The sequence below is a fragment of the Falco biarmicus genome, chromosome 5 (assembly GCF_023638135.1).
Source record: "Falco biarmicus isolate bFalBia1 chromosome 5, bFalBia1.pri, whole genome shotgun sequence".
NCBI lineage: Eukaryota > Metazoa > Chordata > Aves > Falconiformes > Falconidae > Falco > Falco biarmicus.
In genome coordinates, this window is record NC_079292.1 from 77122935 (window position 1) to 77134271 (window position 11337).

Genomic DNA, 11337 nt, shown 5'->3' on the forward strand with positions numbered 1-11337 from the left:
ACTCTCATTAGACTTGAATAAGAACTAAACACAGACCAAAAGATTTGGCCTGATGTTTCTTTTGGATTCATAATGAGCCAAATTCAGCAACAGTTATGAGGATTTAATTACCTTCTACTTGAATCAAACGAGGTTTTGTACACAAGTCTGAACACTGGGGCTAGTTCATAGGCATTTTTTCCAAACTTTAATCTAGGATCTGCTCTTAAACAAAATGTAACTGCCTTCAGAAGCAGCTTTGTTTACAAAAAACAAGATGGCAAAATACAGCTTTTTGTTATTTACAGCTTTGCTGCAGTTTTATGAGAGCCAAATTTTTTCTTATGCTCATCTCTTCCTTACAATGAAAGTATACAATCATGGACGCCTTGCACATTTCATTTCAACTTCAAGCCATTCTGACAAAAGAAAGCATTCAAATTCACAGCTGGATACAGCTTTGGTGAAATCAATAGAGCTGTCACAGCTTACTCCTACAATGAATCTGACCCTAAATCTAAACCTACATGGCAGGGAGAAGAGAAAAAGTGACAGGAACCATGATGGAGGAAGCCTCGCATGATAATAATTAAAAATTACTTGCAAGAGGAATGTCCACATTGGGATTAACAGCAAATTCTTACTTGATTGGAACAAACTATAAATCTTAGTGCTCCAGAAAATGAGCTTTCCCTGGTAAATCATTTCAAATGAGCTCCCAAAGGATAAGATGTATATCAAATCTGGTAATGTGTTATAATTGGAACCAGTGATCTTGTAGTGACTTCAGAACATAAGTGAGACAGTAGCCCCAAGAAGGCCATCTCTCAAGTTCCAGTGGACTTCAGAGAAGGGAAGGAAGACCCTGTTTCCTCATATGCAAGCAGGAGGAACAAGAGTTGGGTGAGAAGGGCCGTGGCTCCCTCTTCCACCCTTTCTCCATTAGTAGAACTAGACTGATTTTGTTCATGTCCACAGGATCCAGCAAACATGGTGTATCTGTGACAGATGACTTCTCTCCAAGTATCAAGGGAAATAGACCCCAAATCCTAAATAGTGCAAGGGCTTCTTGCCTGCTACAGCTCGCTACATTGAAAGGCACCACTGAACCCCAAGAAAGCAATAGGACAGTGTCGTGGTTTAACCCCAGCCAGAAACCCAGCACCACGCAGCCACTTGCTCACTTTCCCTCACCCAGAGGGATGGGAAGGAGGATCAGAAAGGAATATTACACTCAAGGGTTGAGATAAGAACAATTTAATAGTTAAAGCAAAAGCTGCGCACGCAAGCAAAGCAAAGCAAGGAATTCATTCACCACTTCCCATGGGCAGGCAGGTGTTCGGCCATCCCCAGGGATGCAGGGCTCCATCACACGTAACGGTTACTCGGGAAGACAAATCCCATAATGCCAAATGTCCCACCTTCCTTCTTTTTCCCCCAGTTTATATACTCAGCATGACGTCATATGGTATGGAATACCTCTTTGGCTAATTTGGGTCACCTGTCCTGGCTGCGTCCCCTCCCAATTCCCAGTGCCTCTCCAGCCCTCTTGCTGGCAGGGCCCAAGGAACTGAAAAGTCCTTGATTTAGTATAAACATCACCCAGCAACAACTAAAAACTTCATTGCGGTTATCAACATTGTTCTCACATCAGAGCCAAAACACAGCACTGTACTAACTACTAAGAAGAAAGTTAACTCCATCCCAGCTGAAACCAGGACAGACAGAAAGAATTCAGAAGATGATGCCACCTACAAGTTACACAGTACTCGTCCACTGAGCAATAGAAGGATTTTGACTTAAAGTCCCAAGACTGCGAATGCCTAGAGTTCAGTACAAATCTGCAGTTGATTTGAGCGCTGCCTGCTGTCATGCAATTATGCTCAGTTTTGTGTAGAATGAGGTCCTGGGGTAAATGTCATGCCTTGAGAGGAGGGGTGCAAGGCACCCTTCTTCTGCAGTTGTCACTTTGGCGATGGTCTCCCCTGGATTTAAAACAGGACTACAAAAATATGCTAGAATATGAGACACAAAAAGAAGCAGCGTGGCTGGCAAACAGCAACAAGAAAGACAAAAACTGATTTCTTGATATGAGATCTAATTTGCTGGTAAAAATATTGAATGAGATAACTCTTGCTCACTAACAGTGGCCAGATGAGCGGAGTTCACAATTTCTGTGGTTGTGCTGGATACTATCTCTTATGTCAGCACTTTCAGATGTGTAGTTCAGAGTAGACTAGAGTGGTAGACTAACTCCTCTACCAAATAACACGGAATTATCTCTGGAAATGTTTTTGGCCATTACTGAAGGCTATGCACATTAAAGTACTCTAAAAATCTTTAAAAACACAACCTTTTAGTTAAAAAAGCCTGCTATTTTATTAAACAGTACAGTTGCTTAGTTGTTTGTTTAGACTTTTAGGCTTTTGCAGGAGAAAAATACATGTACCAGACACCAGCTCATTACACTAATTAGTCTGTTTTATGAAGAGCTATTATTAATTTTCTGCACCAGGAAATCTGAGGCAAACTATACTGTAAGTGTAAACAGAAGAGCTAACTGGGAAAATAACAATCAGACAAAGATAGTGTTGCATGGCATATGCAACAGTTCCATAAGTGTGGCTCACTGGTGACCTGCTAGGCAATGTTAAACGGTCTGCATCTGCTCTGTGCAACCATACAGCTTGAACAGCGCCTGCGACTGCAAACGCCACCATGTGAGCTCCCGGTAGGAATGCTGAGAGCCGACTATGCTCTACCACTCGAACCGATGGGAGATGCCACCCTGGGGCTTATTCAGGTCTGATAGGGCATTTGTCTTTGCCCATGTGGAACGTGTTTTGAGTGCTAATAAAATAAGGGTGATCCAGGCGATGGTACTATCACCCAATCTTTTCCATGCCATTTTACAGTCATTAGTCACAAAAATACTTTCAAATATTGGCAGTCTTATGCACGGGATCACAGGGTAATTCTGTGGATACTTAGGTAGTTAACCCAATCAGACACTTCAAAGGAAAGATTTTAAAAGGCCCTGTTTCCTCTGTTACAAACATAATTAGAAATTTGGTTTCTCCCCAGACTGCGCGGCAGTCAGCTAGTAGAATGCATTTCCTCTTCTCTCTGACACGTGCCAATCAATTGCACTGTGCTCCTGCCATTCAATTACCACAGTATAGAAAGCAAATGTTAGCACAGGGAATTCTATGAGTTCTGTAGCCTTCTGAAAATCCAGCATGCTATGAACAAATGACAAAAGCTATATAAGGAGGTTCAGTCAATTCTCTGTAAAGGGAGTGGAGAAGTAAAATAAAGCAGACATTGCAGGGCCAAGTGAAAAACAGCAGGACAAGAGCAAGACTCACTAGTCATCTAGCAAAAATGCAGCACTGTGCAGCATTTTACACAGATAGAAAAGCCCTTCTTCATCTTCCCCCCACAAAAAAAAGCCCCAAACCAAGCCCGTCCAAAATGAATAAACAAACCCACCATAGTTCAAACACTCAGAGTTGTCATTACCCAGCTCAGTGCTTTGGACTACTAGGGAGAACGCAGGGCAGGAAGGGGAGAACACCACCTTTCTGATAACTTAAGCCATCTTCATGTTATCAAACCGAAATTAAGTAGATCTGAGCAGAACATCCTCGCTGTTTAACACACGGCAAATTAAGCAGTTGCTGGGTACTGCACTGCATCTTCATCCTCTGTATGCTCAAATTGTTAGAATAATCTCTGACTGGGTTTTAACGCGAGCTTGAGTCAAGCAGCTTCTTGGGTGCATTTCAGGAGTTAGCTTGGTCAGGAACCATTCCCAATGGGCAGTCTGCATGCAGCCATCCTGTTTCAAAGGCTGAGAAGTGTTTAACAGTCTGGACATGGGCTATGCCATGCCAGTTGGCCTCAGTGCCAAGAAACAGTCACAAGCACACTTAACTTACTAGCATAGCCCTTCTACAGCAGTAACCCCTGGCAGATGTCCTAGCTCTGTAGTCATCCATTAAAAGAAATTAGCCTCCAAGCATTCTTTCTCCACCACTCAGGTGGAAAACAACCTTTTCTTTTTCATCTGATGCATGGCTAAGCATCACCATTACTACAGTCACTTGGCTGAAACACTTGCAGTGGCAACCATGCAAGTTTGGCTCCCTAGAAACCATAAACAGGGAGGGTCCATTTCTCAGAGGCCAAGAGCTCAAATGAATGGGTTCTGGCTGCAAGATCTAACTTATCATAAATACAGGCAGACAATAAGTGTATTTGAAACAAACAAACGCAAGCCGATTCTGCCGTTGCCTCCTCAGGCACCACCAAGCTTTATCTCAGGTACTGGGGGGTTGTGCCAGCTATTTGTATCATGCCCAAGCCAGAGGGAAATTCACAGACCTTTCACTACTACTATACCCTTTTTACAGGTTCAGCAGACATATTTAAATCAATTTGTTGGCAAAAGGACCATTGCAACCTCTAAGGCAGCAACAGCTATGCGGCTTGTTAGCTAGGCTACAAAACAGTATGGTAAGTAGAAGCACATCCTGCTGCTGCTGACTTCATTAGCAAAGCTTTCTTTGACTTCAGAAAATTGGGTTGGAGCTCTGAAGTACTCATAAAAACCAAGTGCAACTGGTATTTTTGTGGACTCTAGACATTTTCTGGTAGAAATGTATGTGCATCTGGTCTATTAACAGTCAGCTTGCCTTTCTTAGCTACCTCTCACAGACCCTGCAGAAATAGTCCATAGTCCATAACAAGTCCATACACTGAAAGTCAAAGATTACTCATATAATCAAATTTGAACTTTCATCAGATACTGAGCCTGGTTCTCTTTCCACTTACACTGCATTTACACCTGCAAAATATCAGTGCCTGTATCAAGAATAACTTACCTGCACTGAATAGCTCCTGATTTATATTTCACTTGGAATTCACGCTGGTGCATAAAAAGTCATAAATCAGATCCATTGCTTATATTTTTAAGTACACTACTACTAGTATGAGGGCAAGATCCTCAGTTACCATAAATCAGAACAGCTCTGCTTGCTTTCCCATCTTCAGAAGAATTACAGCATTTATAGCCACTAAGGGATTTGCCCCTCATTTCTTCTCATTTCAATAATTTAATTGATAAGAGTTTCCCAAGTGTCTATATACCAAGTTCTTGCATCTGAGGCGTGTTTCACTATAGTTACAAGATGGATGTTCTTGCAAATGGCATAAACATATTTCTGGCCAGTTTAGATAGAAATGTAGAAGGCGGTTTCTAACAGAATAATGAGGATGTCTTACAGTGTTTCAGTCAGAACCATGGGACTACATCGTTTTCTTTTCTTGGAAGAATAAATAAAGCTTTAGAATAGAATTCTTTTTCTATTTATATATATCTGAATATATCTGAAAGCTTCACGATTTTGTATTGTGTTTGGCAAGACAGATAGCAAGTCTCACCTTCATTTTCTCTTAGCTCTTTTTCTTTAAAGCCTAATACATTCTATTTTATGTAACCTAAAGTAAAAGGATCACTGTAACCTTGTCCTTTATTTCATTTTATTCCCCTTGAAAGAGTGCCAGTCTCTGCAATTGTCAGGGAACAATTAAAGCTATGAAATCCCCCACGCAGATGAAGGGTGAACAGTTTATGGCTCTAACACAATTTGTTGTTCTCATGATGGGGTTATAGTGAACAACCGGCAGCAGAGCCACACCAGACTAAGTTCCTGCATGATCTGAAATGGGCTACCAGAGGCTTCCATGGTGTGGTAGGTTGACCTAGACTGGCTGCCAGATGCCCACACATCTGCTCTCTTATTCCCTCTCCTCAACAGAACAGGGGGTGGTAACAATGTGGAAAAGCTCACAGGTTGAGATAAAGACATGAAAAATCACTCACCAATTATCATCACAGGCAAGATAGACTTGATTTGGGGAACATTAATTTAATTTGTTGCCAATTAAAAATAGAATAGGATGGTGAGAAACAAAGACAAAAAACCTAGAACACCTTCCTGCCACCCTCCCCTTCTTCCCAGGTTCAACTTCACTCCTTCACTCCCAGCTCTTCTATTCCCCTCCCTGGAGCAGCACAGGGGGGCGGGGATGGTGGGTTGCAGTCAGTCCATAACAGCTCCTCTCTGCCACTCCTTCTTCCTCGCACTTTTCCCCTGCTCCAGTCTGGGCCAGTCAGAAGGACTGCTGGCTGCGGTCCTTCACAAACTGCACCTGCATGAGCTCCTCTCCACAGGCCACAGCTCCTGCTGGGAGCCTGTTCCAGCATGGGCTCTCCACAGGCTGCAGCTTCCTTCAGCGCATGCCCACCTGCTCTGATATGGAGTTCTCTGTGGGCTGCAGTGTAGATATCTGCTCTGGCATGTTTCTCTTCATGGGCTGCAGTGAAATACCTGCTTCACCATGACCTCCTCCAGGGGCTGCAGGCAACTCCGCTCTGCTGCTTGGAACATCTCCTTCTCCGACTTTGGTATCTGCAGGACAGTTTCTCACACTTCTTCCCTTCCCTTCTCTCTCTCTCTCTCTTAACAGAGCTGTGGTGCACTTTTTTGTTGGTTTTTTTTTAACCCTTTCTTAAAGATGCTTTCACAGATGTGCCCCAGCTGATGGGCTCGCCTTGCCCTGTAGTGGGTCTGTTGGAGCTGGTGGGAAGCAGCTGTATCTGGCAAGGGGCAGCCCCTTGCCTCTCCTCACAGAGGCTGCCTCTGCAGCTCCCGCTACCAACAGCTTGATGCCTACACCCAATACACAGGGCCAGTCACCCTGGCACCTTCACCAGTGTTTGTTAGCCACAGGAAAAATTCTGGCGTCAGATCACAGACTATCCACTGTAAAATGGTGTCTTTTGATTGCCTGCCTTTTCTTACTTCCCTAACTCCACTTATGAAATCCTTAATTAATATATTCTCAGTTTCCAGTTGTTACTTCTCCCTATTTTCATTCCATGGCATGGGGGGTGGGAAAGGCTGATGCTAGAAGAATCAACTACCTAGAGCCAGTCTTCACCCTACTCAGTGGGCGACCAAAGAAGTTTTCTCCTTACTCCATTCAATCCAGGGAAAACAGTAGTAGCACTTGCTTTATGGGAAATGCAAAACAGAAGCAAATAAACATAAAATCTCTCTCTAGAAAGAATGAGCAATCACTTAGATATGACATCCTCTCCTGTATGTAAGCTGTCCTGTGTGACACACTAAGGCAGAGCTTTCTGGATTCCAGCATGTGTGTCTTTTACATGGACAAACCACCTCCAAGAGCCCTGCCCCTTAAAAGGTCTAATGTTATTTAAGTGGCTGAGCATGTTCATTTGTTCCTGTGTTTATCCAACAAGGTGGTACAGCCAGAAGCATACCTCTGACAAATCAGGCAGGGACCTGGCACCACTCTAATCTGTAGCAATAACCTTCTTGCTATGGCAAATGAGGCTTTTCAGCAAATACAGAAATTTCCACTCCAAGATTTGATAAAATAGCTCAAGACTGAGATAACCGACAGGATGTGCATTTATTTTGCAAAGAGAAAATTATATGTTATGAGCTCAGGGAGTGTGTAACACTATGTCCCAAAAGCAGAATTTCCCCCAAAGTTAAAGCCAACCTGCAACACATCAAACAAGGAAGTTCAATAGCACACAGTCTGCCTCCTATACTGCCCTGTCCACAGTGTGGACACTTTAATCACTTATTAATCACCTTATTTTTCTGTCGTCTAATAATAAGCACAGCTTGAACCAAGGCAGAAGTGCTGCGTGGTTTTCTTTCACCAAACTGCTTTGGAGGCTGGAGTCAGGGACTGTGCTGGTACAAGGGCTTGCTGCAAGGGTGGAGGGAAAAGCGCCTCTGAGCTTCGTGCTCTGTCAGGGTGAGGCTGCAGGTTTGGTCTGAAGAAAATACAGTGTGGCTGTTGAAATTCTCTGCTGTTACGTTTAAGGGGAGTAAAGAAAGAAAAATTATCTTAGGAGGGAGGCCATCCCTAACTGCCCCTGATAAAGAAGAATCTGGTTTACATGTGGTTTATTCCACAGTTCTGTTTGCCAAGAGTGCTTTCGCCTTTTCTGTGAAGTACCTGAAACAGAGAGGTTTTATAGTGCAGGACCTTTTACAGGCCGGTAGTCTGTCACAATAGCTCAACTTAGAGCATGTTCTGGTAATCAGAATGACCAAATGACAGCCACACTGTATTTTCTTCAGACCAAACCTGCAGCCTCACCCTGACAGAGCACGAAGCTCAGAGGCGCTTTTCCCTCCACCCTTGCAGCAAGCCCTTGTACCAGCACAGTCCCTGACTCCAGCCTCCAAAGCAGTTTGGTGAAAGAAAACCACACAGCACTTCTGCCTTGGTTCAAGCTGTGCTTATTATTAGACGACAGAAAAATAAGGTGATTAATTAATAAGTGATTAAAGCCCTCCCTCACGCAGGGAGGCAGGTGCCCCGCTAGCCGCCCCACGGGGACCAGCCGCCCTCACGAACAGGGCCCCGACACGGGCCTTCTGCTGCTGTGCCAGGCCCCGCTCGGCGCTACGGCGGCGCAACACGGCTGTTCCGCCCGGACGGCCCCCGCTGCTCCCGGCCACGTCCCCACACAAAGCTGCGGCGGCCTCCGGGCTCCCCAGCCCCGGGTCGTTACCTGCGGCCCGGGGCGGGAGCGCGGCGCCCACCGGTACCGGCCCGGCTCCGCACCTCTTCGAGGCCCTCCTGTGCCGGGACGCTGTTGCCGCAGTAACAACAGCCTTCGCACGTGATTGGGCAGAGCCGCCGCCGTTCGCGTGGCAACAGTAAGGCAGGTCCCTATTGGGTGCTCGCCCTGCCGGCCCGGCCCGCCCCTCGCACCGCCGGCGCCCGGTGGGGGCGGGTAGAGGGTGGCGGGAGCCGCGGGGCCGCGCTGTGCCGTGCCCCGGAGCCGCGGCAGGCGTTAGAGCCACCCCCGGCCCCCGCAGGTCAGGGCCGCCGCCGCCCTCGGGAGCAGGCAGGGCCCAGGGCCCGAGCCCGGAGCCTCGCGTAGGGAACCGGGGATGGGTCCAGGCGCGGCACAGGGGCCGTGACCGTGGGTGACTGTGGCCATCCCCGTGGCCGTGGCGTGCCCGCTGGCCAGGCTCTGAACTCAGGAGCAGCTGAGGGGGTGTCTGTACCTGCTTGCCCCCGTCGGTGCATGAGTGCCTTTGGTTAAGATTCCATGGAGCATTTCAGTGAGAAATTGAGCTCTTTAAGGCTTGATTCAGTAAAAAAACCCAGACCTTTTCATGGTAGGGTGTACCATCTTGATTTAAGCCCTTTTTGTTAATTCTAAAAGGACTGCGTAAATTACTGCAGTCCACCATGAGAAAAGAGGCCTTATTCTATGACATTCCCTAAGCTTTGGTGTCTTTTTTGTTCTTATTTTTTTCCTTTCTTTCCTTTTTTTCCCCTCAATAAAATGAATGAGATTTTTTTGGAAATTATATTGTAGCCATTGTCTCAAAAAATGACAGTTATCTTGCAGAGTCCAGACACACTGGCCATGCATCAGCAATTAAGCAATAACGTTTCCTGTTTTCAAAAGTCCACAAACAAGTTCAGTATTTCAGTAGTTCTTGATACAGACTAATGCCCTACAGGACATGTTAAAGCTCTGAATCCCACAAATAATTGTGTACGTAACTTTCATGTGGTCCCTTTGAATTCAGTGGCAGTAATTTAGAGACAATAACTTGAGCAGAAGTATGTAAGATTGCAGCAATGTAATGGCTGTACATAGCATCATAGTTATTGCTAGGAAAAAAAAGGAATAGTTCTAAAATTATTTCTTCATTTCAAAGACTTCATGTAAATCTACTCCAGATTACTGGGTATAAAAGTGACCAAATGGTCCATACTTGCATGGTTCAAACCCAAATGCTTACAGCTTGAATTGGCCTTTATCATATTTTTCTTCATTTTTTTTTTTCATCCTGTTCAGAATACACAATCTTACCCATATATTTAATACTAAAAACAAAGTCAGAACTAGTTTCAGTCTCTAACCTCACTGGGATTTACTGAGGGAACAATGAACGTGCCCAAAAAGGTCTGGCTGTTAAGAGAGACTAACCCCTAAGCAGGGGCAGCTGAAGCAGGGTGGTTAAACAACTGAACTGGAAACCCACTGTGGATCTTCCGCTGTGTGTTTCAGTCTTGCCAACTATGGAGTGTTGGCATTCCCAGGAACTGGAAATCTTCTGCAGCATTCCCAGTATTACCTGTTTCAATAGGGTTAGAAGTGCCTTTTTTGGGGGGTTGCAGCACCAGAAACAAGGTGCAGAAGCAAACAAGAATGGTACATGAATAACCTGGGAAAAGTTAAAATCTGGAGTGGTGCAAGCTTTGAGTAGGGAGCATTTGTAATCACCTTTGTTTCCTCTGGTATTTCCTCAGTATTTATTAAGCTCCAACCATTTGATTGTGTGATGTATGGGCGAAAATAAAATACTGCCTTCCCAGTGGAGTTTGAAATCTAAACATTTTCCTTGGTTCTTGTTTTGTTCTAATTGGTTCCTTCATGCTGAGTTCTTAGAGCTCTCACATATTTTATGTGACTCTTTTCCAAAGCCGTACGAAAGCAGATGTAAGGCCTGCGAGGGCTGAAGCCTTAGCACACTGTTACACCAGCTGTGTTACTGTTATCTGCATGTGAGGATTAAATTGTCATCTTACATTCAGTGCTGGCAAAAGCTGAGTATGTGACAGAGATGGTGACAGTGGATTTAACGTCTGGGTGGCAGTTACTTTGAATATCACTCGTACCACACATATCAAGCAAGTCAGTGTATTAGCGACTGTGATTGGAATCAGTCAGCTGCCATTACTTTACCGTTCTTTCTGCATCTTGCATGCTGTCACACAGCATGTCTTGCTGCAGCACTCCCTCCTACAAAACAATACTCCTTCCAAAAGTAGGTTTTCGTTAATTCATTCCATGTGGCAGTGTGGATCTGTCTCCCCTTCTTGCCAAAGGACACGAGTCCACCTTTGTAGACCATCTTTCACAGGTTAAACTTGGTCCATATGTGAAATAGACTGTTGCCAAGTGGAGACTGCATTCAGCCGCTTGCAGAGCTCTTTCTGAAGAGCTCTGACAAGGCTTTGGGAGATCACCTCCAAGCCAGGGCAGCACCCAAGGACACGCTTTGGCTCCTTGCAGCTGCAGTTCACAAATCAGCCTATTATCTGAAACCAGCATCCATATCAGTTTAAGTTAATATGTCAGCCTGTAAACTGCAGCAGCTGAGGAGCCAGCACACATTTGCTTCTGCTGTCTCTCCTCCATGGTGGCCATTTCTGGCAGAGAGGCAGAGTGGACAGCTGGAGGTGGTAGCTTCTAAAACTACTTGTGTGCATTGC

General features: G+C 45.1%; 1 long non-coding RNA gene across 2 annotated transcripts in view; it reads right to left on the reverse strand.

Annotated features, from left to right (window-relative positions):
* The window catches only part of LOC130150776 (uncharacterized), a 118272-nt gene extending 109594 nt beyond the window's left edge, over window positions 1-8678 (reverse strand). For both annotated transcript variants that reach the window (XR_008822381.1, XR_008822382.1), the window contains exon 1: window positions 8609-8678. This is a non-coding gene — a long non-coding RNA (uncharacterized LOC130150776). The remainder of the gene's footprint in view (window positions 1-8608) is intronic.
* Between the last annotated feature and the right edge of the window lie 2659 nt (window positions 8679-11337).